Source organism: Triticum aestivum, chromosome 4D (genome assembly GCF_018294505.1).
Source record: "Triticum aestivum cultivar Chinese Spring chromosome 4D, IWGSC CS RefSeq v2.1, whole genome shotgun sequence".
NCBI classification, from domain to species: domain Eukaryota; kingdom Viridiplantae; phylum Streptophyta; class Magnoliopsida; order Poales; family Poaceae; genus Triticum; species Triticum aestivum.
In genome coordinates, this window is record NC_057805.1 from 326,014,050 (window position 1) to 326,024,171 (window position 10,122).

The window sequence follows — 10,122 nt, forward strand, 5'->3', positions numbered from 1 at the left end:
GTGATTAACACCCAAAGAGTACTAAGGTGTGATCATGTTTTGATTGTGAGATAATTTTAGTCAACGGGTCTGTCACATTCAGATCCGTAAGGATTTTGCAAATTCCTATGTCTACAATGTTCTGCACGGAGCTACTCTAGCTAATTGCTCCCACTTTCAATATGTATCTAGACCGAGACTTAGAGTCATCTAGATTTAGTGTCAAAACTTGCATCGACGTAACCCTTTACGACGAACCTTTTGTCACTTCCATAATCGAGAAACATATCCTTATTCCACTAAGGATAATTTTGACCGCTGTCCAGTGATCTACTCCTAGATCACTATTGTACTCCCTTGCCAAAATCAGTGTAGGGTATACAATAGATCTGGTACACAGCATGGCATACTTTATAGAACCTATGGCCAAGGCATAGGGAATGACTTTCATTCTCTTTCTATCTTCTGCCGTGGTCGGGCTTTGAGTCTTTACTCAATTTCACACCTTGTAACACAGGCAAGAACTCTTTCTTTGACTGTTCTATTTTGAACTACTTCAAAATCTTGTTAAGGTATGTACTCATTGAAAAACTTATCAAGCGTCTTCATCTATCTCTATAGATCTTGATGCTCAATATGTAAGCAGCTTCACCGAGGTCTATGTTTGAAAAACTCCTTTCAAACACTCCTTTATGCTTGCAGAATAATTCTACATTATTTCTGATTAACAATATTTCATTCACGTATACTTATCAGAAATGTTGTAGTGCTCCCACTCACTTTCTTGTAAATACAGGCTTCACCGCAAGTCTGTATACAACTATATGCTTTGATCAACTTATCAAAGCGTATATTCCAACTCCGAGATGCTTGCACCAGTCCTTTGATGGATCGCTGGAGCTTGCATATTTTGTTAGCACCTTTAGGATTGACAAAACCTTCTGGTTGCATCATATACAACTCTTCTTTAATAAATCCATTAAGGAATGCAGTTTTGTTTATCCCTTTGCCATATTTCATAAAATGCGGCAATAGCTAACATGATTCGGACAGACTTAAGCATAGATACGAGTGAGAAACTCTCATCGTAGTCAACATCTTGAACTTGTCGAAAACCTTTTGCGACAATTCTAGCTTTGTAGATAGTGACACTACTATCAGCGTCCGTCTTCCTCTTGAAGATCCATTTAATCTCAATGGCTCGCCGATCATTGGGCAAGTCAATCAAAGTCCATACTTTGTTCTCATATATGGATCTTATCTCAGATTTCATGGCCTCAAGCCATTTCGTGGAATCTGGGCTTACCATCGCTTCTTCATAGTTCGTAGGTTCGTCATGGTCTAGTAACATAACCTCCAGAACAGGATTACCGTACCACTCTGGTGCGGATCTTACTCTGGTTGACCTACGAGCTTCAGTAATAACTTGATCTAAAGTTCCGTGATCATCATCATTAACTTCCTCACTAATTGGTGTAGGAGTCACAGGAACAGATTTCTGTGATGAACTACTTTCCAATAAGGGAGCAGGTACAGTTACCTCATCAAGTTCTACTTTCCTCCCACTCACTTCTTTCGAGAGAAACTCCTTCTCTAGAAAGGATCCATACTAAGCAACGAATGTCTTGCCTTCGGATCTGTGATAGAAGGTATACCCAACTGTTTCCTTTGGGTATCCTATGAAGACACATTTCTCCGATTTGGGTTTGAGCTTATCAGGATGAAACTTTTTCACATAAGCATCGCAACCCCAAAATTTTAAGAAACGACAACTTTGGTTTCTTGCTAAACCTCAGTTCATAAGGCGTCGTCTCAACGGATTTTGATGGTGCCCTATTTAACGTGAATGCAGCTGTCTCTAATGCATAACCCCAAAACGATAGTGGTAGATCGGTAAGATACATCATATATCGCACCATATCTAATAAAGTACGATTACGATGTTCGGACACACCATTACACCGTGGTGTTCTAGGTGGCGTGAGTAGTGAAACTATTTCACATTGTTTTAACTGAAGGCCAAACTCGTAACTCAAATACTCTTCTCTACGATCAGATCATAGAAACTTTATTTTCTTGTCACGATGATTTTCCACTTCACTCTAAAATTCTTTGAACTTTTCAAATGTTTCAGACTTATGTTTCATCAAGTAGATATACCCATATCTGCTCAAATCATCTGTGAAGGTCAGAAAATAATGATACCTGCTACGAGCCTCAATATTCATCGGGCCACATACATCTGTATGTATGATTTCCAACAAATCTGTTGCTCTCTCCATAGTACCGGAGAACGGCGTTTTAGTCATCTTGCCCATGAGGCATGGTTCGCAAGCATCAAGTGATTCATAATCAAGTGATTCCAAAATCCCATCAGTATGGAGTTTCTTCATGCGCTTTACACCAATATGACCTAAACGGCAGTGCCACAAATAAGTTGCACTATCATTATTAACTTTGCATCTTTTGGCTTCAATCTTATGATTATGTGTATCACTACGATCGAGATCCAACAAACCATTTTTGTTGGTGTGTATGACCATAGAAGGTTTTTATTCATGTAAACAGAACAACAATTGTTCTCTAACTTAAATGAATAACCGAATTGCAAAAAACAAGATCAAATCATATTCATGCTCAACACAAACACCAAATAACACTTATTTAGCTAATCTCGAAAGTATAGGGAGTGTGCGATGATGATCATATCAATCTTGGAACTACTTCCAACATACATCGTCACCTCGCCTTTTACTAGTCTCTGTTTATTCTGCAACTCCCGTTTCAAGTTACTACTCTTTAGCAACTGAACCAGTATCAAATACTGAGGGGTTGCTATAAACACTAGTAAGTACACATCAATAACATGTATATCCAATATACCTTTGTTCACTTTGCCATCCTTCTTATCCACCAAATACTTGGGGTAGTTCCGCTTCCAGTGAACAGTCCCTTTGCAGTAGAAACACTTAGTCTCAGGCTTAGGACCAGACTTAGGCTTCTTCACTTGAGCAGCAACTTGCTTGCCGTTCTTCTTGAAGTTCCCCTTCTTCCCTTTGCCCTTTTCTTGAAACTAGTGGTCTCGTCAACTATCAACACTTGATGTTTTTCTTGATTTCTACCTTCGTCGATTTCAGCATCACGAAGAGCTCGGGAATTACTTTCGTCATCCCTTGCATACTATAGTTCATCACGAAGTTCTACTAACTTGGTGATGGTGACTAGAGAATTCTGTCAATCACTATTTTATCTGGAAGATTAACTCCCACTTGATTCAAGCGATTGTAGTACCCAGACAATCTGAGCACATGCTCACTAGTTGAGCAATTCTCCTCCATCTTTTAGCTATAGAACTTGTTGGAGACTTCATATCTCTCAACTCGGGTATTTGCTTGAAATATTAACTTCAACTCCTGGAACATCTTATATGTTCCATGACGTTCAAAACGTCTTTGAAGTCCCGATTCTAAGCTGTTAGGCATCGTGCACTAAACTATCAAGTAGTTATCATATTGAGCTAGCCAAACGTTCATAACGTTTGCATCTGCTCCTGCAATAGGTCTGTCACCTAGCGGTGCATCAAGGACATAATTTTTCTGTGCAGCAATGAGGATAATCCTCAGATCACGGATCCAATCTGCATCTTTGCTACTAACATTATTCAACATAATATTTCTCTAGGAACATATCAAAAATTAACAGGGAAGCAACAACGCGAGCTATTGATCTACAACATAATTTGCAAAATACTATCAGGACTAAGTTCATGATAAATTTAAGTTCAATTAATCATATTACTTAAGAACTCCCACTTAGATAGACATCCCTCTCATCATCTAAGTGATTACGTGATCCAAATCAACTAAACCATGTCCGATCATCATGTGAGATGGAGTAGTTTCAATGGTGAACATCACTATGTTGATCATATCTACTATATGATTCACGCTCGACCTTTCGGTCTCTGTGTTCCGAGGCCATATCTGTATATGCTAGGCTCGTCAAGTTTAACCTGAGTATTCCGCGTGTGCAACTGTTTTGCACCCGTTGTATTTGAACGTAGAGCCTATCACACCCGATCATCACGTGGTGTCTCAGCACGAAGAACTTTCGCAACGGTGCATACTCAGGGAGAACACTTTTATCTTGAAATTTTAGTGAGAGATCATCTTATAATGCTACCGTCAATCAAATCAAGATAAGATGCATAAAGGATTAACATCACATGCAATCAATATAAGTGATATGATATGGCCATCATCATCTTGTGCTTGTGATCTCCATCTCCGAAGCACCGTGTTCGTGATCTACATCTCCGAAGTACCGTGTTCGTGATCTCCATCTCCGAAGCACCGTGTTCGTGATCTCCATCTCCGAAGCACCGTCATGATCACCATCGTTACCGGCGCGACACCTTGATCTCCATCGTAGTATCGTTTGTTGGGGAACATAGCAGACATTCAAAATTTTCTATGCATCACCAAGATCAATCTATGGAGTTTACTAGCAACGAGAGGGAAGGAGTGCATCTACATACCCTTGTAGATCGCAAGCAGAAGCGTTCAAGAGAACGGGGTTGATGGAGTCGTACTCGTCGTGATCCAAATTAGCGATGATCCTAGCGCCGAACGGACGGCACCTCCGCGTTCAACACACGTACGGAGCAGCGACGTCTCCTCCTTCTTGATCCATCAAGGGGGGATGAGAGGTTGATGGAGATCCAGCAGCACGACGGCGTGGTGGTGGAAGTAGCGGGATCCCGGCAGGGCTTCGCCAAGCGCAAGCGTGGAGGAAGAGGTGTCACGGGAGGGAGAGGGAGGCGCCAGGGCTTAGATATTGCTGCCCTCCCTCCCCCCACTATATATAGGGCCAAGGGAGAGGGGGGCGCAGCCTTGGCCCTTCCTCCAAGGAAGGGTGCGGCCAGGGAGGAGTCCATCCTCCCTAAGGCACCACGGAGGTGCCTTCCCCCTTTAGGACTCTCCCTTTCCCTTATCTCTTGGCGCATGGGCCTCTTGGGGCTGGTGCCCTTGGCCCATATAGGCCAAGGCGCACACCCCTACAGCCCATGTGCCCCCCGGGGCTGGTGGACCCCCTTGGTGGACTCCCGGACTCCTTTCGGCACTCCCGGTACAATACCGATAAAGTGCGAAACCTTTCCGGCGACCAAAATAAGACTCCCCATATATAAATCTTTACCTCCGGACCATTCCGGAACTCCTCGTGACGTCCGAGATCTCATTCGGGACTCCGAACAACTTTCGGTTAACCGCATACTAATATCTCTACAACTCTAGCGTCACCGAACCTTAAGTGTGTAGACCCTACGGGTTCGGGAGACATGCAGACATGACCGAGACGACTCTCCGGTCAATAACCAACAACGGGATCTGGATACCCATGTTGGCTCCCACATGTTCCACGATGATCTCATCGGATGAACCACGATGTCGAGGATTCAATCAATCCCGTATACAATTCCCTTTGTCAATCGGTACGTTACTTGCCCGAGATTCGATCGTCGGTATCCCAATACCTTGTTCAATCTCGTTACCGGCAAGTCACTTTACTCGTACCGTAATGCATGATCCCGTGACCAAACACTTGGTCACATTGAGCTCATTATGATGATGCATTGCCGAGTGGGCCCAGAGATACCTCTCCGTCATACGGAGTGACAAATCCCAGTCTCGATTCGTGCCAACCCAACAGACACTTTCGGAGATACCCGTAGTGCACCTTTATAGCCACCCAGTTACGTTGTGACGTTTGGCACACCCAAAGCACTCCTATGGTATCCGGGAGTTGCACAATCTCATGGTCTAAGGAAATGATACTTGACATTTGGAAAAGCTCTAGCAAACGAACTACACGATCTTGTGCTATGCTTAGGATTGGGTCTTGTCCATCACATCATTCTCCTAATGATGTGATCCCGTTATCAATGACATCCAATGTCCATAGTCAGGAAACCATGACTATCTGTTGATCAACGAGCTAGTCAACTAGAGGCTCACTAGGGACATGTTGTGGTCTATGTATTCACACATGTATTACGGTTTCCAGTTAATACAATTATAGCATGAACAACAGACAATTATCATGAACAAGGAAATATAATAATAACCATTTTATCATTGCCTCTACGGCATATTTCCAACATCTCATACAAGTAATTGCTTTTACGACTATCGCTACCACTTAGTGATAAAGTAAAACTATTACATGGCGATTGCAATTCATACAATAAAGCGACAACCATATGGCTCCTGCCAGTTGCCGATAACTCGGTTAGAAAACATGATCATCACAACATGCCCTGCAAAAATTATATTTCCAAGTTGGTGCCGCATATTTCCAACAAGCAGGAGCCACATATTTCCAACAGACAAATTATATCACATCATATCTTGACCATATCACATCACAACATGCCCTGCAAAAACAAGTTAGACGTCCTCTACTTTGTTGTTGCAAGTTTTACGTGGCTGCTACGGGCTTAGCAAGAACCGTTCTTACCTACACATCAAAACCAGAACGATAGTTTGTCAAGTTGGTGCTGTTTTAACCTTCGCAAGGACCAGGCGTAGCCACACTCGGTTCAACTAAAGTGAGAGAGACAGACACCCGCCAGTCACCTTTAAGCAACGAGTGCTCGCAACGGTGAAACCAGTCTCGCGTAAGCGTACGCGTAATGTCGGTCCGGGCCGCTTCATCTCACAATACCGCTGAACCAAAGTATGACATGCTGGTAAGCAGTATGACTTATATCGCCCACAACTCACTTGTGTTCTATTCGTGCATAGCATCAACGCATAAACCAGGCTCGGATGCCACTGTTGGGGAACGTAGTAATTTCAAAAAAATTCCTACGCACACGCAAGATCATGGTGATGCATAGCAACGAGAGGGGAGAGTGTTGTCCACGTACCCTCGTAGACCGATAGCGGAAGCGTTATCACAACGCGGTTGATGTAGTCGTACGTCTTCACGATCCGACCTATCAAGTACCGAACGTACGGCACCTCCGAGTTCTACACACGTTCAGCTCGATGACGTCCCTCGAACTCCGATCCAGCTGAGTGTTGAGGGGGAGTTTCGTCAGCACGATGGCGTGGTGACGATGATGATGTTCCACCGACGCAGGGCTTCGCCTAAGCTCCGCAACGGTATTATCGAGGTGTAATATGGTGGAGGGGGGCACCGCACACGGCTAAGAGATCTCAAGGATCAATTGTTGTGTCTCTGGGGTGCCCCCCTGCCCCCGTATATAAAGGAACAAGGGGGAGGCAGCCGGCCAAGGGGAGAGGCGCGCCATAGGGGGGAGTCCTACTCCCACCGGGAGTAGGACTCCTCCTTTCCTTGTGGGAGTAGGAGAAGGGAAGGGGGAAGGAGAAAGAAGGAAGGGTGCGCCCCCCTTCCCTAGTCCAATTCGGACCAGACCAAGGGGAGGGGTGCGGCCACCCTTGAGGCCCTTTTTCTTCTTTCCCGTATGGCCCAATAAGGCCCAATACGTATTCCCGTAACTCTCCGGTACTCCGAAAAATACCCGAATCACTTGGAACCTTTCCGAAGTCCGAATATAGTCATCCAATATATCGATCTTTACGTCTCGACCATTTCGAGACTCCTCGTCATATCCCCGATCTCATCCGGGACACCGAAATACTTCGGTACATCAAAACTCAATAAAACTGTCATCGTAACGTTAAGCGTGCGGACCCTACGGGTTCGAGAACTATGTAGACATGACCGAGACACGTCTCCGGTCAATAACCAATAGGGGGACCTGGATGCCCATATTGGCTCCCACATATTCTACGAAGATCTTTATCGGTCAGACCGCATAACAACATACGTTGTTCCCTTTGTCACCGGTATGTTACTTGCCCGAGATTTGATCGTCGGTATCTCGATACCTAGTTCAATCTCGTTACCGGCAAGTCTCTTTACTCGTTCCGTAACACATCATCCTGCAACTAACTCATTAGTCACAATGCTTGCAAGGCTTATAGTGATGTGCATTACCGAGTGGGCCCAGAGATACCTCTCCGACAATTGGAGTGACAAATCCTAATCTCGAAATACGCCAACCCAACAAGTACCTTTGGAGACACCTGTAGAGCACCTTTATAATCACCAATTTACGTTGTGACGTTTGGTAGCACACAAAGTGTTCCTCCGGTAAACGGGAGTTGCATAATCTCATAGTCAGAGGAACATGTATAAGTCATGAAGAAAGCAATAGCAACATACTAAACGATCGGGTGCTAAGCTAACGGAATGGGTCAAGTCAATCACGTCATTCTCCTAATGAGGTGATCTCGTTAATCAAATGACAACTCATGTCTATGGCTAGGAAACATAACCATCTTTGATTAACGAGCTAGTCAAGTAGAGGCATACTAGTGACACTCTGTTTGTCTATGTATTCACACATGTATTATGTTTCCGGTTAATACAATTCTAGCATGAATAATAAACATTTATCATGATATAAGGAAATATATAATACTTTATTATTGCCTCTACGGCATATTTCCTTCAGCGGGATGATGTATTACGGAACGAGTAAAGAGACTTGCCGGTAACGAAATTGAACTAGGTATCGAGATACCGACGATCGAATCTCGGGCAAGTAACATACCGGTGACAAAGGGAACGACGTATGTTGTTATGCGGTCTGACCGATAAAGATCATCGTAGAATATGTGGGAGCCAATATGGGCATCCAGGTCCCGCTATTGGTTATTGACCGGAGAGGTGTCTCGGTCATGTCTACATAGTTCTCGAACCCAAAGGGTCCGCACGCTTAAAGTTACGATGACAGTTATATTATGAGTTTATGTGATTTGATGTACCGAAGGTTGTTCAGAGTCCCGGATGTGATCACGGACATGACGAGGAGTCTCGAAATGGTCGAGACATAAAGATTGATATATTGGACGACTATATTCGGACACCGGAAGTGCTCCGGAGAAGTTTCGGATTAAACCGGAGTGCCAGAGGGTTACCGAAACCCCCCGGGGAAGTATTGGGCCTTGGTGGGCCTTGAGGGGAGAGAGAGGGCAGCAGCCAGGAGGTGGCGCGCCCCCTCCCAAGGGGAGTCCTAGTTGGACTAGGAGAGGGGGCGCAGCCCCCTTTCCCTCTCCCTCTCCCTCTCTTTCCTTCCCCCCCTCTTTTCCTAGTAGGACTAGGAAAGGGGAGTCCTACTCCTACTAGGAGGAGGACTCCCCCTCTCTCCTTGGCGCGCCTAGGGCAGCCGGCCTCCCCCTTTCTCCTTTATATACGGGGGCATGGGGGGCACCTAAGGACACTTGATATACGATATTTTAGCCGTGTGCGGTGCCCCCCTCCACCAGATTACACCTTGATAATACCGTTGCGGAGCTTAGGCGAAGCCCTGCGTCGGTGGAACATCATCATCGTCACCACGCCGTCGTGCTAACGAAACTCTCCCTCAACACTCGGCTGGATCGGAGTTCGAGGGACGTCATCGAGCTGAACGTGTGTAGAACTTGGAGGTGCCGTACGTTCGGTACTTGATCGGTCGGATCGTGAAGACGGACGACTACATCAACCGCGTTGTGATAACGCTTCCGCTGTCGGTCTACGAGGGTACGTGGACAACACTCTCCCCTCTCGTTGCTATGCATCACCATGGTCTTGCATGTGCGTAGGAATTTTTTTGAAATTACTACGTTCCCCAACAGTATGCATATACACATTCTGTCGAACCTTTTCAAGGAAGTATTGAGCATTTTGAGCCTGCATGGTTAGTAATGTGGTAACAGGTAATGCATCGATAGTTTTCTTAGGCACCCAAATAGCTTCTTTGAGGGGCCATTTCTACAGTTTGGTCCAACATAGCGAGCAACAGCCTCACCATGTTGATTTTTGAAAAACTTGTAGTTGTCGAGAGAGTCATCATCGGAATATTCAGGTATGGGAGAGTTATATCCCGAAAGTAATGTTGAATCGAGCGTTTGCTCTTTGCAGGTACCCACACAGTGCGAGGATATTGATGAGGTTCCCAGTATGAAGCATTTTCGTTTAGTTTCCTTTCAAAACCGATACCTTCCTTTATGGGATTTTTGTGAAGAATAGATTTCTTCATAACGTCTAAAAGAGTTTGGTGCCCTTTGA